Source organism: Lytechinus variegatus, chromosome 16 (assembly GCF_018143015.1).
Source record: "Lytechinus variegatus isolate NC3 chromosome 16, Lvar_3.0, whole genome shotgun sequence".
Taxonomy (NCBI): domain Eukaryota; kingdom Metazoa; phylum Echinodermata; class Echinoidea; order Temnopleuroida; family Toxopneustidae; genus Lytechinus; species Lytechinus variegatus.
Window position 1 is genome coordinate 29570515 of NC_054755.1, and position 12946 is coordinate 29583460.

Sequence of the window (12946 nt, forward strand, 5' to 3'; positions counted from 1 at the left end):
GTCATTTCATTTCCCCTTATTTGGATAATAATGGTTGTATAGCACTGCATGCACGACCTTCTTTTTCATGTTTTTGGAATACGTGTTTGGTACTGAAAAATCGGAACAGATTCCCTGATCAGAAAATATCATTGTAAAACTGTCATAATGAAGCTTTATACATGCACCCATTAGATGCGCTCTTTTCATCCCCAACTTTTTTTACCCCCCCCCCCCCCGTTTCACGACTTAAACAACTTCGAGGGCTGTTGCACCATGCCTCCGGTGGTACTGCCCTGTATACCATCACTACCTTTTTTTTACATTTGTTAATTTGATATAAGATTGGATCAATAACGTCATAATAACCGGTGAAAACTTTATAACATTTGTTCGTATCTCGCTTCCTCTACCACCATTTCGACTTACTGAAAATATTTTTTCTCTCCATTAGCTATTCCTTTTCTCTTGTCACAGGAGTAATGTTAATACCTTTTTTCCATGCTCTGTAGCCTCTAAAGGGAAACATTTACGTCATATTTCATAAAAAACTAAAAGATAACAGACTATATTAAGTCAGCTTATCAATCAAGAAAATAAATATTGCAACTCGGCTTCATATGTGGATTCAAACAATAAGGATTGATTTTGTTTGACAGTGACATTTATAGTGACATCTGTAATGTTGATATCCTCTAAATCCGTCGTTCACTTATGTCGCGGTTTTACTTGCATTCGTCCTGAGGTTCTGACAGAGTACGTAAGCATCACTCGTGACACAAATCAAGAAAATGTATTAAGCCTTAAATTGAGACTGAAAATAAATGCATTATTAAATAAAAACCCAACTGAGCATTCCATTTCACCTGAATGGTATATTGTATACCTCTCTGAATAACTTTGTCTAAGAAACCTCCTTAAGTCTGAAATATTGTTTTCGCTGCCTTTCCATCATCGCAGGTTAACATCCTCAAAATTTGACTCGTGCGATTTCATATGCCACTTTTATATTCTAAATGCATTTCCGAAAGTTAGACTGGCCGGTCCAACAAAAACTTGATTTGAATAAAAAGAGAAAAATTCAACAAGCATAACACTGAAAATTTCATCAAAATCGGATGCAAAATGACATTTTAAAGTTTCGCTTCATTTCCCAAAAAAGTTATATGCACATCTCGGTCGGTATGCCAATGAGAGAACTGATGACATCACTCACTCACTATTTCTTTTGTATTGTATTATATAAAATATGAAATATTTTTATTTTCTCGTCATTGTCATGTGAAATGAAGTTTCATTCCTCCCTGAACATGTGGAATTTCATTATTTTAACATTTCATGCTTCAGGCAAGGAGGTCCTAATCATCAAATTCGTAAAAATTTGTAAAAATTTCTGATTAATTCAAACAATAAAACAGCAAAAGAATTAGTGAGTGGCATCATCGACTCTCTCATTTGGATGTAACTGGCTCGTTCATATAACTATTTTCTTAAAAATAAGTTTGAAGATAACTTTGAAATGTCATAAGTTTTCTTATTTTACATCCGAGTTTGATGAAATTTTCAGCATTGCGCTTGTCTGATTTTTCTCTATTGATTCAAATCAACATTTTTCTGAGGTGGACTTGGCCTTTAAAGCCCTATTCTTTCCGTCGGGTACTGTCTGCGTTTGATACCGCCGTTTAGTATGAAGACAAACTGTTAATGGCAAAAGCTACTCGATACGAGGAACAGTTCCTCATTCGTTTAACTGAACATTATGAGCGAAAAATGAAATAAAATGATATAATTAATTAAATGAGGATTCCTTTAATGCTTTCATTTTAGTAACGTTAGAGGCCTTTTTTTCCTTTCATCATGTAACCATATAAGACTCCAACATGCTTTTAATGAACGAAATAAACTTTTCAAAATTAGATAGCAAATGAACCCTCCCCCCAAAAAAAATAAAAAGGGGGGGGGAATTTTCGTATGTATATATTCTACAAATAGGGTCGACGTTAAAATTATATATTAAACTATGATTAGCGTTTTAAAAAGAGAACTTTAATTGTGCCTGAATGCAGATTGAATAAATGACCTATTTGGAGTTCTGCCTCATGCATGAAAAGATCGAGGAGGATTGCAATAACCAGTGATAATGAGTGTAATTACGTCCTCTTGTCATCGTATATCTCTTTTGCCATTCATACAGAATGATGGAAACTGGAGCAAGTTTCCATGTAAGTAGAATGAGCGATGACGCCTGCAAAAGATGTGGTTCTGTTTCTCATTAAAGAATCTTTATATGAAGGGGTAAATCATGCATCGATTGGTCTCGCAATCAGCAAGTCAATGAAAGTTAAGAATTGCTTGTCACAGGTAGTTCAGTATTGAAGACATCGAGACGGCGTGGAGAAGAATGATATGCAATGTTTCACTCGAGATGCCCGGAAGTCTGAGCGTGTTCGATCAAGAGCGCGCCTTTGCAGGATGAGGGAATCATGGGATATGTAATACAAGCTGATGTAGCCCGACTCATCTCACCTTAAATCAAATTGTTTAACGATACGGTTGTCTTCCGCGACGTCTTTGATGTTAACAATAAGATATTGTTGGCCTGCAGGTCGGGTATTGCTCATTTCCCAGAAGATGGAATACGTCTTCTTACTTCACGATCCTCTTCGGAAACGGTCTGACATGTAAAAGCCTTGAAAACCTTAATATATCACAAAGGTAAAAAGAAAATCATATTTATTTAAGAGTTCGTGTGTTTCATTAAAAACGTTCGCTACCATGATTATCATGAGAGGCTATTGGGACCATCTTTTGTAAAACACCCGAAACAGCACGGGTTGTGAGTGAATACCAAGAACGGGATAAAAAGGGATTTGCCACCGGTGTCCGTTATAGGGAAGGCTAGACGTTGAATAATTGGTCCACAGGTGGGAATATTCTTTGCCATACAAATTGCATGCAAGCAGATCAAAATATTGAACTTTTCCCCAGACGTACTGTCAGGTTGTGATAATGTAAAATTGTCAAGTTGAACTAATCATTCAGTTTGTCTATACAAGTCATTTGTGTCAATGTGTTAAACAGGCCTATACGTATAATCCTGGACCTACTAACTTGCTGTATACCCACGGCATAACCGATTTAGACTTTGCGTACATTTTTTTTGCTTAAACTCTGAGGAAATAAGACGTGGAATACCGTATGTTGAAACCGAATTTACTGGAATTCAATTCAAATAAAGCATTTATTTTATTCCATTTCATTACATTTTTTGTAAACATGAATTCATACATAAATCAATTTGTTATGAAAATATATAAATATGTACATCTTGGCTTTAAAGAAGGGTTGGGTTTATCATGCGATAACGCATTGTATGCAGTCACTGGAAAGGATATTTCTAAGCAATTTTCAATTTCGCATAATCGATAAAAGGAAAGTAATGCACATTATTATAAAGCAATAAAATGCTGATATATTTTTAACGACAATGCTACGTTGCCGAGAGTTCTTCGCCAGCTCTTATCATAAAACGTTGGTGGACGGTTATAAATGCAGGACGCACAATAATAGATATCAGCATAGTCGGAAAGGCTCATAATAATATCAGTTAAAATGAAATAAAAAGAGAGCCCGATAAAGTTTCCCCTATTTTGGATTGACGATATTCAATAGCATTTCTCTGATATGTTTTGTTAGAGAAATAGTTGAAAAGTGAAGAAGAAGGAGAGAGAAGACGAAAGATAGAAGAATTGGGAATACAGACTGCAACTAAAGAAAATTGCAAAATAGACAATGTGCCTAGTGTGGCAATTTAAGTTTATGTTGTTCTGATCTGATCATCATAAAAAAAGTGCGAACAAATCTCCGTTGATTCGTTTACATGGTAGAGTGAATCAGTGTTTTCATCTTCAAACTTGTTCGGGATATTTGCAGCGCGAAACTACAGTACGTGTATTTCGACAGTCCGCACACGCTCAAAAAAGAAAGAAGAAAAAAAAGGCAAGAATTCTAAATGGGTATTTGATTACCAACACGACACCCTGTCCTATTCTATCTCTCCGATTTCTCTTGAGCCCATCTTAACGAGTTTAACCAATGTCGGGATGTTCACTCTCACCCAGAGAGACCTTAAGGAAGGAAACTATCTTAATCACTTTTGAAACAGAGAGGCTTTACCGCCACATTAACCATCATGCGACACTTAGTATATTAATTGGTGTTCCTAAACACGCTGAGAGCATGCAACAAGTGTCTTTCGTAGAAAGTTGATTGTGGATAGAGACATTGGTGAGAATGTTTGGTACGGCTGTCTTGTGGGCATTATGATCCGTGTGTGTTTGGAAGTGAATGGTTTTCATAATGCTTGTTCCGATTGCAGACTAAATTTGAATTGAAAATATAAATCAAGTTTTACTCTTATTATACCCAACGAATTCCTGCGTTGTCTAGTAATTTCATGCTATAGCACAAATACATTTGGACTTTTCTTATTTGAATTCGCAAATTGAATGATGAATTAATGAATGTTAAACAATGTGAATTTACAAGCACAAATTACATATGGAGAACACAATTCGTACCGAAATACAAGGAACAGCACATCCCTAGATTAAAAGAAATATATCATCTGTTCCTAATTGAATGTACACAGAAAAAAATAGCACGATTAAGCAAGTTGTTTAAACTTTTTTGTAATTGTTTAATCTTTTAAGCACCTTGTTTAAAAATTTTAAACAATGGTTGTTAGAGTGACGGACTGAAACAACGTGCTTAAAATTTTAGACAGCGTTCTTACAGTGTAAAATCCATTTCGTGTGGTACATGGTTTTCATTCTTTCAAATATCTGATACACTCTAAAAACAGAGAGTAAAATCTACCCAATATTGGGTGGAAAGGGAACATGCATGTCTGCTGGGTAATTATTTTTTTCCACCAATATTGGGAAAAATGCATGTTTGAAGGGTAAGTTTCAACGCAAATATTGCGCAAAATTTACAAATTATTTGGTATCTTTTTACCCAAGAAACATGCATGCATGTTCCCATTCTACCCAGTAAACGTTTTTTTAGAGTGTAATAATGCCAAAAAAATCGAAACCTCTCTTGATGCATGCGTCCGTTGCTAACCCAGATACCTCATTAACATTTCCAATATCACCAATGGAGTTATTAAATAGTGTTATAGGTACATTGCGAATGTATCATTACCCGAATGTGATATACCGATACAGGCACAGCCTTTGAAAAACTGAAATTGGAAATCCGTCTAGGAAATGGATACCAAACCAATACTAAAATTTTGGGTGACAAATAGAAGCGAAGAAAAAACTGATCTCGTTACTCAAATTAAGGGGAACGTTGGAAGTTTATTATTCGATTGTTATTTCATCCTGGGAACTCTAACTCTTGAACAAACAAGAGCATTGATGCCAGTCACTTCCGAAGGCGTTGCAGATCCGCGCCGGAAAATCAATTTCTCTAAGTAGTTTATGTTGTGTCAAAATACGAGAAAGCCTAAATACTCTGTCACGCAACAGTTACTTTATCCCAGCCCAGCCTGGTTTCTTCAACCCACACGTTTCTCAATTTGATGATGTCTTTGAAACAAGCTGGTATATTTGGGTCAATTCGAAAGTAGATACACACCAAAACACCAGATGATGTTCGCAATGTCAACCTCTCCTCATTTGACGGCTAAATTGAATTGTTAAAGCCAACCTGAGTATATGGTGTAGTGATGGGTGGGAATAACAAAGGATATTTCCAACCATTTCGAGAAAAGAGAAAAGACGGACAAAACAAAGTTGAAAGAATATACATGTCTTGTAAATCATATATCATTTCAAGAGTTTCTTTTCCTCTTTTTAAAATGATGACTAGTGCTAGATATGATTTTTTTGTTCAGTAGGAATTTGTTACCATCGAATTAACGAGCTTTAATTTTGGAATAGTTAAGAAACTGGCTCATTTAAAAAAAAAGAAATCTAGTATTGTTATGCGTTAATGCGATAATGATAAAATTGTGTCCAATTCAAATCAAAATTAGACATTAGACTTAGTAAAAAAAATAAGGAAAAAAGCAATGAGTGGATAACATAAAAAAGGGTATGGCAAGTAAATGGTTTCATGTTGCTTTCATACAATACCCTTTGTTAATAAAAGTAATATATCAAACGTTGGGATATGCTGACCCCCTATCAAAATGTCCTGTCGCAGACTCCATTTTGACCACAGTAATCAGCCCTCCTCTAACCGAGTGCAATTTCAAAGTGTGAATATGTCTTAGCTTCCACGACGTGCGACGGAATCAAGAACATAGAAAATGTATTGTCAAATGTCAATCATGACAAATCACAACCGATAAGTCTTTATCGAAAATTGGCGAATAAAAACATCAGTTTCGTCCCGGACCCTTGGCAAACGGCATATTTACAATGTTTCGCCAGCTTCAAAACATAGGACGAAACTGCTGTTCCGGTCCACCAATGTTCGACAAAGACCTCCCAGCTGTTCTTTGTCATTTAACGGGTATTTTCAATGCATTTACTGTTTTCTTTGATTCGCCTCCGTTGCGGTTGCGAAAACCTCTATAGGGATCCACCTTCTTCGGCTACGAAGGATTTTACGTGAAACTAGTTGTCGATGTTACCGATATGTGTTCTTCCATTAGGCGGTAGGCTATCCCGTTAAAAACATCATTCTCTCCGTCTACTTGACACTCGCTTTTTCTCCGACATAAACGAGTTCATAAGGATAGGGTTGGCTATTCGAACCCATCCCGTTTTAACCACACAAAGGCGGCACCTACAGGCTTTCCAAAAGGCCTTGGCAACTATGTCAAAGGGTCGTGCGTCTTCATCCCCTGTTTTCATGTCGTTGTGGGTTTTTTTTGTCATCCCTTCTTATGTAAGGTAATGAAGAAAAATGTTTGTCCTATTATGGCGAAAACTGGAAAGTGTGGAACGATTTTTACCAATTAATCTCAAATATGTATCATCGTTTTTATTTCATAAAGTTTAGTTTTAAATTTGCAGATGATTTCATGACATGTTTTAAAGAAATATAATTTATTTCCTTCTCCTTTTCCTTCTTCCTCATCTCTCTTATTTTTTTTCCTGCTTCCTCTTCTTTTTCTCTCTTTTTATTCTCCTACAATTTTCCCTTATCTTTTTCTTCTGCCCCACCGTTTCTTCTTATTGATTATCATCATCATAATTTTCCTTCTTCTTATTCTCTTTTTATACTTTTTACTTCTTATTATTATTTTTAATGTTTTTAGTATCATTATTATTATTATTATTCTCCTTCTCCTCTTTTCTCGTCTACATCCTCCTCATCCTTATTCTTCTTTTTTTACACTTTAAAAAAAGGTTTACCCAATATTGGGTAAAATGGAAACATGCATGTTGGTTGGGTAAAAAGATAAATTTCACGCAATGTTGCGTTGAAATAGCCCAATATGGGGTAAAGAAAAATACCCAGAAAACATGCGTGTTACTTTTCTACCCAATATTGGGTAAAATTTTACTCAGTGTTTTTGGAGTGTAGTCTCGATACTTATAGCGATGGTCTGCATGCAGACCTATACTTGCATTTGAGTGACAAACTTAGTGTTGAAATCATTTATCGTTACGATATTATAATCATAATTGGTATTATCTATTTTTTTTTCTTTTCCTCAGGCAAGGCAATACTACGAAGGAACACCAAGGGATATGTCAGGCAGGACATTGGATAGATCTGGAAACCCATTGACAGACGATTAACAGCGGGTTATTCAGGAACAAATCAAATCATTTTCTTTTCAACATTCTTATTGGTAATAGCTTACTTAATATTACAAAACCTTGTGAATATATCGGCGAATGCTAAATGAAAAAAAAAACATATATTTTTGTGCTACTTAAGGAACCGACACGTCAGTGTCGTAAAATATCAACCTCCCCATTCTCCCGGAATTTTGATGATTTATTTTCTTGTATAGAAAAGCGTTATATAAGTTTATATTTGAGTTGTTACTCGATGTATAAGAGTATTTCTTGAATACAGAAAGTGAGAGAATGACAGATGGCACAGTTTTGCAATATGTATGATTATAAAAACGTTCATATGTAAATACGTATTGTAGTTTTTGAGTGTACATTTACTGATGAACGTTGACATATATTATTTGCTATCGGTGCATCTATTTTTGTTATGAGTGTTTATTTCATTCATTTATTTATTTATCTATTTATTCATTATATCTATTGATATAGTTTCCGTGTTGTATTTATGTTCAATCTTTATTACTTGTCACATCCTTAGTTGAAAAATAATGTATTACCCAATACTGAAGTACTATTTTTTCAAGACACTTTCCATCCTGTTTTCTATTTGTAGACTTTACATGCTTTACATGGAAAAGTCAGTGCATCCGGGTATTTTTCAAATGACAAGTGCGGCCACACTACGAGTGATGAACTTCTCTAGACTTTCCACGAAAGTCAAGATTTTTTTTTTCAAATATCAAATTCATTTTTTCTCGTTAAAATTATAGATACATTTTTCGAAGAGAGGTTGGTTTCCGATAAGTTATAGGTTTAAAACTAATCGGAAACCAGTATGACCAGATAATTTTGTACTGGAATTGGGGCACAGGAAGTTTGTAACTTTCTAAAAAAAATTGAAAAAATATATATCATACTGCCAAATGACGCCATAGCCTTCAAGGAAAATGGATTGAAAATTTGGTTCTTGAAAGGGGCGCCCTACACTAGAAGTTGTCAGAATGCAACAATGCGGGGGTTAAAGGGGAAGTTCACCCTGACAAAAAGTTTATTGTAAAAATAGCAGAAAAATTAATGAAAAATATTGCCAAAGGTTTGAGAAAAATTCATCAAATAATTAAAAAGTTATTAGAATTTCAATTATTTGATTTGTGACGTCATATGCGAGCAGCATTCCTACAAAGCGAATGGTAAAATATCAATGAAATGTCATTTTCTCAGAAAATTGAAAATAGTTTTCACTGTAACTTTTGTATATCAATAGACAAATCGTTTCACACTCGATCATGAAAAGAAAACAAAATTAAGTCATCAGGAACCATACAAAATTTGAAATTTATGCATTTTATATTATGTAACACATGGGGCAGCTGCTCGTTTATGACGTCACAAATCCAAAACTTTGAACTCTAATAACTTTCTTACTCTTTAACGGATTTTCCTCAAACCTTCACCAATATTTTTTTACTATTTTTTCTGCTATTTTTACGAGAAAGTTTTCTTCAGGGTGAACTTCCCCTTTAAGGGGAGAGCACTTAACTTTTGTGCACCCCCCGGTGGATTCGCTCCTGCTATAGAGATTGACTCATCACAATCTTCCCAGATTGACTCCAAAATATCAGATTATTAGGCTTTGTAATCTGTATTCTGTTGGTGTTATCGTGGTTCAATTTTGTGTTGATAACATGTTCATGGTATATAAGTATAAGAAAAGATAAAGAAATGCAGTAGAAGAAAAGAGAAATATACAACGAAACTCAGTTTATTGACAAGTGCAACATGGGATTATGTGAACACAAATGCAAATTTAAGAAAGTAATTCAATATCAAGCAATTGGTGTGCTGTGTCAAAACGATCACGATAACAATGTAATTTCGGATACAGACATTGTGAAATAAATATTCCTGTAAAGAATTGTTTGATTATTCGAAAGAATCTACAATAAGCTTAAATATGAATGATATGGTCAAGTATATATTACTATTATATTCATTATTATTATCATTATTATTATTATCAACATTGTATTATTTTCATCGTTATTATTATTATTATTGTTATTACGATTTTTAAAATTAAATACAATTCGTTGTATATTTCATTGTTATATCAGTATCATTATTTTAATTCATATTCCATTACACTTTGTTCCATTCACTCGAAGTAAAAAAAATGTACCAATGTCTCTGTGTGGTTTTGTTGCAAGTGCTATTGTTTCTTGGTTGTATTTCTGTATAACACACCTGTATTAGACATCATGAGAATATAAAGACATTTCTGGCTTGCACAAAGTAAATCTCTACGCATGACCAGCTTGGAAAAATCATTTAACCCACATGTTACAGGACGGGAATGCTTTCGAATTGTTAAATAGACAAATTAATAGGTTATTTTGCAGATTTTCCCATTTGAATACACTCTTTCCTATATCTGTTACTAATGAGGGCGTCTAATTCAAATATCAATCGATTCACTTTGCATCAGTAAAAATAGGAATCGATGGTTTAGTTTAGTCATGTCTTAACCCATGCAAAGCAGTGTAAATGACAAAAATACTTGCTGCCAGCATAAAAAAATGAAATAACCTAGAGAAAGCTGATTGTAGCATTATTCCAGTTATGTTTGAAAAAAATGAAATAACCTAGAGAAAGCTGATTGTAGCATTATTCCAGTTATGTTTGTAATGACAGAAATGTTTTGATGAATTCTTCATGTCTCTAAAATAACAAATGAAGTGTATATAGCGGTCAGTCCAAAGTGGTCTGTTTTGTGAATGAAGATCAAGCTACTAAAAGTTAAAGAACTGTTTTGAGTTGTCATTTTGATACCCGAGACGGTATGTGTTGGAAATTACACCATTGAAAATTAATATGTTATGATCTTAATTTCAAATATGCTTATTCTCATCCAGAAATGAATATTCTTGTCATAACTAGACATAGCTAAGAAAAAGCCGCAATACCAAGGATACGTCATGAATGAAGTATATCACACATCTTCATATCTGTGACGCAATAGATATCGTGACGCGGTTATTTGGCAAATGTATTGGTTTGCGCTTGCGCAGAGCAGTTGTTTCTTGATTTGCGCATGCGCATAGCAGTGTTTCTTGCCAGATAAACGCGTTACAGGATATGCATTGCAAATCTATAGCTTCCTAGTTGATCTATTCATAATTTCAGGAACCTAAGAATAACCTAAAAATCGCAATGAATGTTTACATTATTCTAGACGGACGGAGAAAAAACGGATAATGTTTAACTTCTTGTCCAATGTTTTCAGATTCAGGGCACTATTATGTAACAATGTTAATTATAGTATTGTTTATTTTTCCAAGAATTTGAAATAACGACATTGGTACGTAATGTTGCGTTCTTGGATAATATTACGCATTCCAAAATGTGTCATAACAACGAATTTGAACGCAATGTACGCTGGTTGTGTCCAAGAAGTATATAAAATTCGTATATGTTTGGTCCAATACAAGTACTCTAAAAAGCGTAGGTTAGTTGTAACTTTAGATTACGTGCAAACCGTCTTTACGTATAATTGGAGATGCCTTTTTCGATTTATCCTCCACAATGACGAAAAAAGAAGAAAATAAAAGAAAAATACTTGTCAGTCATTTGTGTTCATGATCTTTTGTGTTGATGAATTTCCGAGTATGAATGAAAAACGTTGTTGCCAATTTGAGACCGCGTGGTAGCGAATATGATCCTTTCACACAAACAAAACCGACTCCAGACCGATGACAACTAGATACGTTACATTGAATTGCGTATCATCGATCGGTTTGGAGGCAGTTTCGTTGGTATGACTGTGCCGTAAGTATACAGCATCGATATAAAACATGGATAGAACAACGATGCACTCTTTTGAGGCCACCGGAAGTATTCCAAAAGGTCTAGCGCACGAAAAGTTCCACACCTTTTCCGTTGCGCGTACGTGTAGCTTTGTACGTGTTGGCATGGTCCCATATACTGTTGTGTCATGGAGCACTTTCCTGTAGCTTCAAGGTCGTGTGTGCGAGAGAATACAACTGTTATCCAGTTTGTTTTATATCGATGGTATATAGAGCAGATGACCGTGCATCAAGAGACCTTCAAAAAGTTGCAAACGTCAAAATTCGTTGTTGGGGAGGTTTTTTTCTTTTTTAGGATGTTTGGATGTCATTTATGAGGACGAAAATACGCTTCCCTTTCTTTAATCTCTCCTTGATTATGAACAAAACTGATTATTGTCCAAAATAACAAAATCACCTTTGAAAGATAATGTGTTTCAGAGGAGATGGGCAAATTTTACTATCTGTTCCCATTTGAGATAATGAAATAGCAGAGAGTTAAATATTTAAAAGCTAAAAGTTCTCCTTTTTCCAGAATTAATCTCTAATCAAATCACATTTTCATTTCTGACTCGCTTTATGGTTTCGTGGTGCCTGGTCGGAGTCATTTACAACAAGAGCATCAACAACCATAACAAGACCATGATCGCACTGACATTATTAAGTTTGTTACAAGTACATGTAGGTGGGTGCTAGATTGCGTGCGCTGAGCGTATTCAGATAGTAGCTTGAGTTCGTCTGGTGTAATTTGGTGTGAATTGAGAAGACTGAGAATTTGTTGTCGAAATCAACACGTTGTGTGTGTTTTAGATGCGTTGATGGTGGGCTAAGTCATTGTGTGAGCGTTGCCAATATTACTGAACGCGTGTGAAATGCACTTTTGAAAGGGTGAGTGCGTTTTGTGTAATTGTATGGGAGATTGCGTGTATCTTTCGGGTGCGCGTGGTGGGTTGAGTCTGTTATTCACGAGTTTGTATGTTGAGTGGGTTTTGTGTATGCTGGTTGTAGGCTAAGAGCGATTTCGGGTAGGTTGGTGGAAGGTTGAGTAGGTTATTTGAATGTGGATGGAAACTTGAATGTGTTTCCTGTGTGTGAGGGTGCCTGTGTGTGTGTGTGGTAGGTTAAGTCTTTTATGAACGAGGTCCGTAGGATGAGTCGGTATGTGTATGTCGGTGGCAGGTTAAGAACGATTTTGAGTAGGTTGAGTGTGTTCTTTGTATGTTGGTGGAAGATTGAGTGTATTTTTCGCGTGAGGGTGTGTGGGTGTGTGTGTGTCTACGCGTTTGATAGGTTGAGTGGATTTGCGTATGATAGTTTGAGTTCGGATGTGCCTGTCAGTGAAAGTTTGATTACATT